The sequence below is a fragment of the Tupaia chinensis genome, unplaced genomic scaffold (assembly GCF_000334495.1).
Source record: "Tupaia chinensis unplaced genomic scaffold, TupChi_1.0 Scaffold000070_1, whole genome shotgun sequence".
Classification (NCBI taxonomy): Eukaryota; Metazoa; Chordata; class Mammalia; order Scandentia; family Tupaiidae; genus Tupaia; species Tupaia belangeri.
This window is the reverse complement of record NW_006159530.1, coordinates 3,433,058-3,438,956: the sequence shown is the minus strand read 5'-3', so window position 1 is coordinate 3,438,956 and position 5,899 is coordinate 3,433,058. Positions and strand designations below refer to the sequence as shown.

The window sequence follows — 5,899 nt, the reverse complement described above, 5'->3', positions numbered from 1 at the left end:
GGGGGCGGGCGGGTTTTTTTTTTTTTTTTTTTTGCATACAATTATAGTGATGGCATCATTTTTTTTGAAACAAACTGTCCATAAATGTCACTGAAAATCCGGGTCTCCTTTTATTAAAACTGAAAAATGTGTATAAATGTAAATAACAAATGACTGATACAGGGATAAGAACACCACAGCGGCTGGCGGCGTCTCTCTCTTTCTCTCTTTTTTTCTCTCCTCCTCATGTAATTTGCATTAATAAAGAGGCTGTTCCTTGTCGGAATGTGTTTCATCCGGTTTAAAATCCCAGGGCGATCCACTGGGAAGAGCTCTGGGAGAGTCCAACTGTCAGAGCCGACAAGACAAATGAATCCCGGTGTCAGGAGCGTGTGGTTCAACGATGACAGATTGAGAAGAACTGTCCCCCTCTCGACAGGCGGGCTTCATTTTCAAATTAATAAATCTGAATAAAATATTTTTCCTTTCATTACGAGCGGAGCCTGTTTGACAGTTCCAGTGACAGGAGGGAGTAGCAGTGTTGATGAGAACAGTTTGCATGAATCCCACCTGGGCTTTTTCTGTTTTATTTTTACCTGCAATCTCTTCCCTGTTTGCTTCTCCTTACCCCTCCCTCGCCTCCCCGGCCTCGGATTCCTTTCTGTCTTCTGTTCCCCCTACCTTCCCTCTCCCGACTCTTCCTTTCCTTCCATCCCCCCTTCACCATTCTCTTGGATGGAAATGTCATCCGCTCCTCTTTTCTGCTATTCTTTTTATTCACCTGCAGGCGACTTCCCCGAATTAAAGACCAGAGCATTATTTCCCTTAAAAAAAAAAAAAAGTCCACAACTAATTATTAGGAAATGGTTTCTTTATTTCTGGGGTGGCTTATCACTGATCATATTACGATAACACCTCACACCCAGGCTAGAGAAAATAGTGCATTTTTCAGAAGCCATCCTCAGCACTTCTTCAGGCAAAATAAAAGCAACCCTTGGAAACAAACAGACAAACAGAAAAACCTTTGTTGTCGATTTCCCTCCCGAAGCTAAAAGAATGAGACCCAGTGTACCTCAGGAATTGGATCTGTGCAGGCAAATCTCCATGCGCGGGGTGACAGGCTGTTCCTCTTAAATAATTTAGGAGTACTTTCTGGGAAACAATATGTGATCATTAGAGAAATACCATAGAGAAAAGTGAGTTCTTGATAACAGAGGGGGTTTGCTTTGCATTCGCTATAGAATCCAGTCACAGCTGGCAACTTTCAATGTCCCAGTTCTGCAGCCAAGGATCCCTGGAGTCGGACAGAAATTAAGTACAGAGTCCTCTCTCCCCCACTTTCAACGCGGGGGCTGGAGGGTGGGACACCTTGGGAGCCACCGCAGGGAAATGACGGGGTGCCAGGAGAAACTGAGGTCTCCAGTCCAAGGCTCTGGTCTCTGGCCTCGATATGATATTCTGCCCATCTGAAGTTTCAGCTTATCCCCACCGGTCCCTAATCTTTACCCTGAAACTTTGTAGGGCAAGTCGATCTCAGAGTTTCTAATCTGACGTCCATCATGAAGTCTGCTACCCTCCTCCCCCAAGTTTCTGACAAGAACCAAGCTTGCATTTGGGTAAATGTCAGAGAAACCTTCAAGCAACAATAAGAGCTCTCAAAGGCATGGGGGGTATATTTATATATGTAATATATATATATATCACATATGTATTTATACATGCCATATGTACACATACATAAGTATTTTTCACAGTTTAGATCTGGTATTTGCATGATTTAAGTGGCAGAAATGAAAACAAAGGCAAAAACAAAGGCCAAGCCAGAAAGGTCTCTTCTTATATCCATGTGTAGTGAAGGCAACCTGCACTAGAGAAGAAGACAGAGCATAACACTCAGAATTCTCAGAGGGGTGACTTCCAGCTTTTATTTTGCTGAAATTCTAGTGCAGGTACTCTGATAAATAGAGTAAGTGTCTTCCAAAAGGTCCAAAGTGAGCCATTGCTGGGGGTGGGGTGGGGCGGGGGGGTTGATGGTCAGTGGGAAGACTTTGAATATTCTTGTGCTGTTGCTACATTTGCTTTATCATACATGTCCCCATTTGCGCTTTTTCTACATGACTCAAAACGTCATTCTACTAAGACTCTCTGCGAGTGATTCCAATACCCAGTTTTATAAAACCTAGACTTTAGCTATTGTGAAGGTAAAGCAATCTAAGAAAAGAAATGTGAATGTTCCAAGATTTCTTATAAACACTAAGCCATGTGATTTTCACAGCAACCCTGGTAGGCAAGATGGGTACTGCAATCTTCATTTTAAGGCCTTTATAGTTTACAGGAAACTGAGTTCAGGCTTCAGTGAGTTAAATAAGATCATTTGGTTCACAAATAGAAAAGGAGGGGACTGATTTTTTTCTCTTACTCGATGTGCCAATCCCTTTTGACTAAATTACAGTGGGCTCTGTGAACACATGCTCTCTCTCTCTGTAGAGAAGTCCTCAAATAAATTACACCACAGTAGAGTTGACTACCATGAATTCTCCAACGGTTTGAAATGACCACTCTTGAGTTTTACCATCCACATTCCAGTTTCCTGATTCATTTGAATCTGCCTCGCAAAATCCTTTTTTTCCCCTCATAATCTCTCTTTTCTTTGCTTTCTGGATACTCTGCAGGTGGTCAAAATATCAAAAACTAGTCAGATTAAGACCCTACCTGCCTTCAAGCACACCATGTTATTGGTCACTTATGGGGAAAAAGCCTATGGAAATGTGAGATCCTTCACAATATTGAAAGAAGATAAGATCAGAATAGATAAAATGATTTAGGATTTATTCTTTTAAGATGTAGTTCGCTTTTAATTTATGTGAGGACAGGGAAATTATGCCGTATCATCATTGTTCAGTGAGCTGGGGACTTAGCGAGTATTGGATTTTTTGACAATCTTACTTCCTTGAGGCTGTGTTAATAAAAATGGACAATAGTTATTTTTGTAAGAACATCTCAAAGACACTTGAGGATAACATAACATCTTAAATTTACATCTTTCAATTCCAAACTATCACAAAAATATGGCTATTTTTCTTTCTGAATCAGATAAAAAGTGAATGACTGAGTGAACAAACATAAATAAATTCTTTTATCTTTGTGACAGTCCTGTAAGGTAGGCATGATTAGCCCTGTTTTACTGCTAAACGAGTATACAGAGAGATGGGATGGCTTAGGAGGGCCAAAGAACTCACATGAGGCAGAACCAAATCAAATCAAAGTTGTCTCAGTCTAAGGTTCTTTCTACAAAATCATAGTTGCACTTTGAACCAGATTTCTAACATGGTAGAACAACCTTTTATTCTGGGGTTGGGTCTTTCCCGTTATTGAAACAGACAGTAAGTGAGGCTTACTATGGATGATGAGCATGATACCGGCACTAGCACTGCCGAGTCATGAGGAGGTCTTGAAAACACAGGTTGAATGACTTCATTGCAAGGGTCGCTTTTTATCTTTCAAGTTTAGAAAATGAAACTTCATGGTTTACTGTGCAGATGTGGCTGCAGGCTTAGTTTCCAGTCCTAACACCATGGACCAGAGACCCCTAGGAACTCCTCAGACACAGGCCATAGTGATCACAGCAAGCAGAAGTCAGCCCCGCCCAGGGCATGACCTGCCACCAGGTTCCCTGAGGGATGCTGCAGATAGACACATCAAAACAAGCTTCTTTTGCTTCCTTATCTGGAAGAGCATGGCGGCATCTGGAAGTAAGGAGCAAGGTCAAGTCCTTAACGAACATCTTCTGAGCACCGTGCTAGAAAACTGAACTACGAAGCTCAACCAGACTCATGCCTGTCCTGTGTAGGTGACAGTCATGCATCGCCACTCATCATGCTCTGTGCTTTCTTAAATTCTAAGAAACTCTATTGTGTATACAAGGATACATCAGTAAGTCCATGGCAAATGGGATTAATGTACAAGTTTATTTTAGAGCAAAACATTTTGAAATCTATGCATAGTTTTTTTTCATAAAATGTGTTTTCCGTGAACCTTTTGAAGAACCCTCATATTTGAGGATTATGGCATGATCGTGCTAAGTCTTTTAGGAGAGGCTTTTTTTGGTGTCCCCAGGAGTGGAAGGTGGAGAAGCTCACTATTTTCATAAAATGTGTTTTCCGTTGAAGAACCCTCATATTTGAGGATTATGGCATGATCGTGCTAAGTCTTTTAGGAGAGGCTTGTTTAGTGCACCCCAGGAGTGGAAGGTGGAGAAGCTCACTACATGGGGAATTCATGGAAGTTTGCCTTTGCGTGATGCAGAAAAAAACAGCTTTCTTTCTAGGGCACATGTAGTGTATGGAGGGGTGACAAGGCCCATGATAGCCTGGTCTTTCCAATATTCTTTTACATAAATTCAATTTTTTTCACTGAAGTTGGACTTCTTTCCTAAAAAGGAAAAATTAGCCATAGTCCCTGCCCTGAGCATTTTCACTAGACCATTTATTGGCCCCTACTACGTGCAGGGACTAAGCCCTACCTTCCATGTGCTTCTCACTGAGTTTTGACAACACCTCAGTGAAAGTATTTTTTATTTTTCTCCTTATATTGATGAGGGGAACTGAGGCTGAGAAGCCAAGCAACATGTCCTAGGATACGTAGCTAATAAACGCTAGAGTTTGGTATTCAGATAATGGATGTATTAACTCCAAAGTCTGAACCACTATCTCATCTATGTGAGATCTCTCTGCCTTTGTCTCATTTGCCTAACAGTGCCTTTCCCTGTATTTTCACTTGTTAAATTCTCACTCAGGTCTTGGTTCAAATGCCTGTCTCACTGTGCAATTTTTCCTGATTTTGCATCATCAGTGATACATTGTGATGTCTCCACAACAGTGAGATCCTTGAACTTGAATATCAAGGCAGTCATTTTAGGATAACAGGGAAATCAGGACCCAAGAGACTGTGGTCCTGCCTTCAGACAGACTTGATCCTTGTGTCCCTCCCTGAGGAAATCTGAATCTCTATTCTTCCTTAAACATCCCCAGGGATAGAATTTCTACAGCCTCTCTAAGTAGTCCATTGCTTTTGGCAGATCAACATTTCCCCCACTTAATCTAAATGCATTCCCTCTTGTTTGATATTCTGCAGCGTTAGAGGCTACCTGCTCATAGATAATGCACCATCTGAAAGCCATCCCTAGGCTCGAAAGCAGTAACCAAGCAACCCTCTGCCTTGCTCTCTCTTACTAACCTTTTGCAATTCTTATGACCTTTCTTCCAAAGTCTATTTTTCATCCCTTTAATCTTTTTGTCACTGCCCTCTCTCACCTCTAGCATCAACAGCAAGGAGACCAGGTTCTGACACACAGAAATGCCAATAGCAGGTGGCAGGCAAATTGGCATGCCTAGCACAGCCCATGCACCCTCCGGGGATTAATAATAAATACTATTTGATGATGAAATCTGAGTGCATTTTCTTTTCAATGAGACAGTGTCAACTGTTTTCTTCTAAAATAGAAATGAGCAGAATACAAAATTGAACAGCCTTCATCCTCTGCACTCAGGCGGCTTACTGATCTGGTTGGTATTCCTCCTGCTTGGTCCAGACAGGAAGAACTTAGTGGGTGCCACTGTGCCTTCCCTAGATAACTAGCTATTATGTATGAAAAACTGGAGATGAGTGATTTAAATGTTTTGTTTTCTTTATTTCCTGATCGGGCTGGTATAACTGGAATATTAAAGTAGATTTAAACATAAATGAGACCTCCAAAGCAAAGGTATGTGTGTGTGTGTGTGTGTGTGTGTGTGTGTGCTCAAGATCCCTAGAGGATGGGACCAGCAGTTAGCGTAATGGCTATGTCGCTGGACTCCCATGTAGCCTACTGCGGTTTGAGTCTCAGACCCGGTGGCTTAAACTCATGCCGGGTGTGTGTGTG

General features: G+C 41.9%; 1 pseudogene; it reads left to right on the top strand.

Annotated features, from left to right (window-relative positions):
* LOC106733172 (nucleolin-like) overlaps positions 1-5,899 on the top strand; it is a 63,398-nt pseudogene that overhangs the window by 383 nt on the left and 57,116 nt on the right.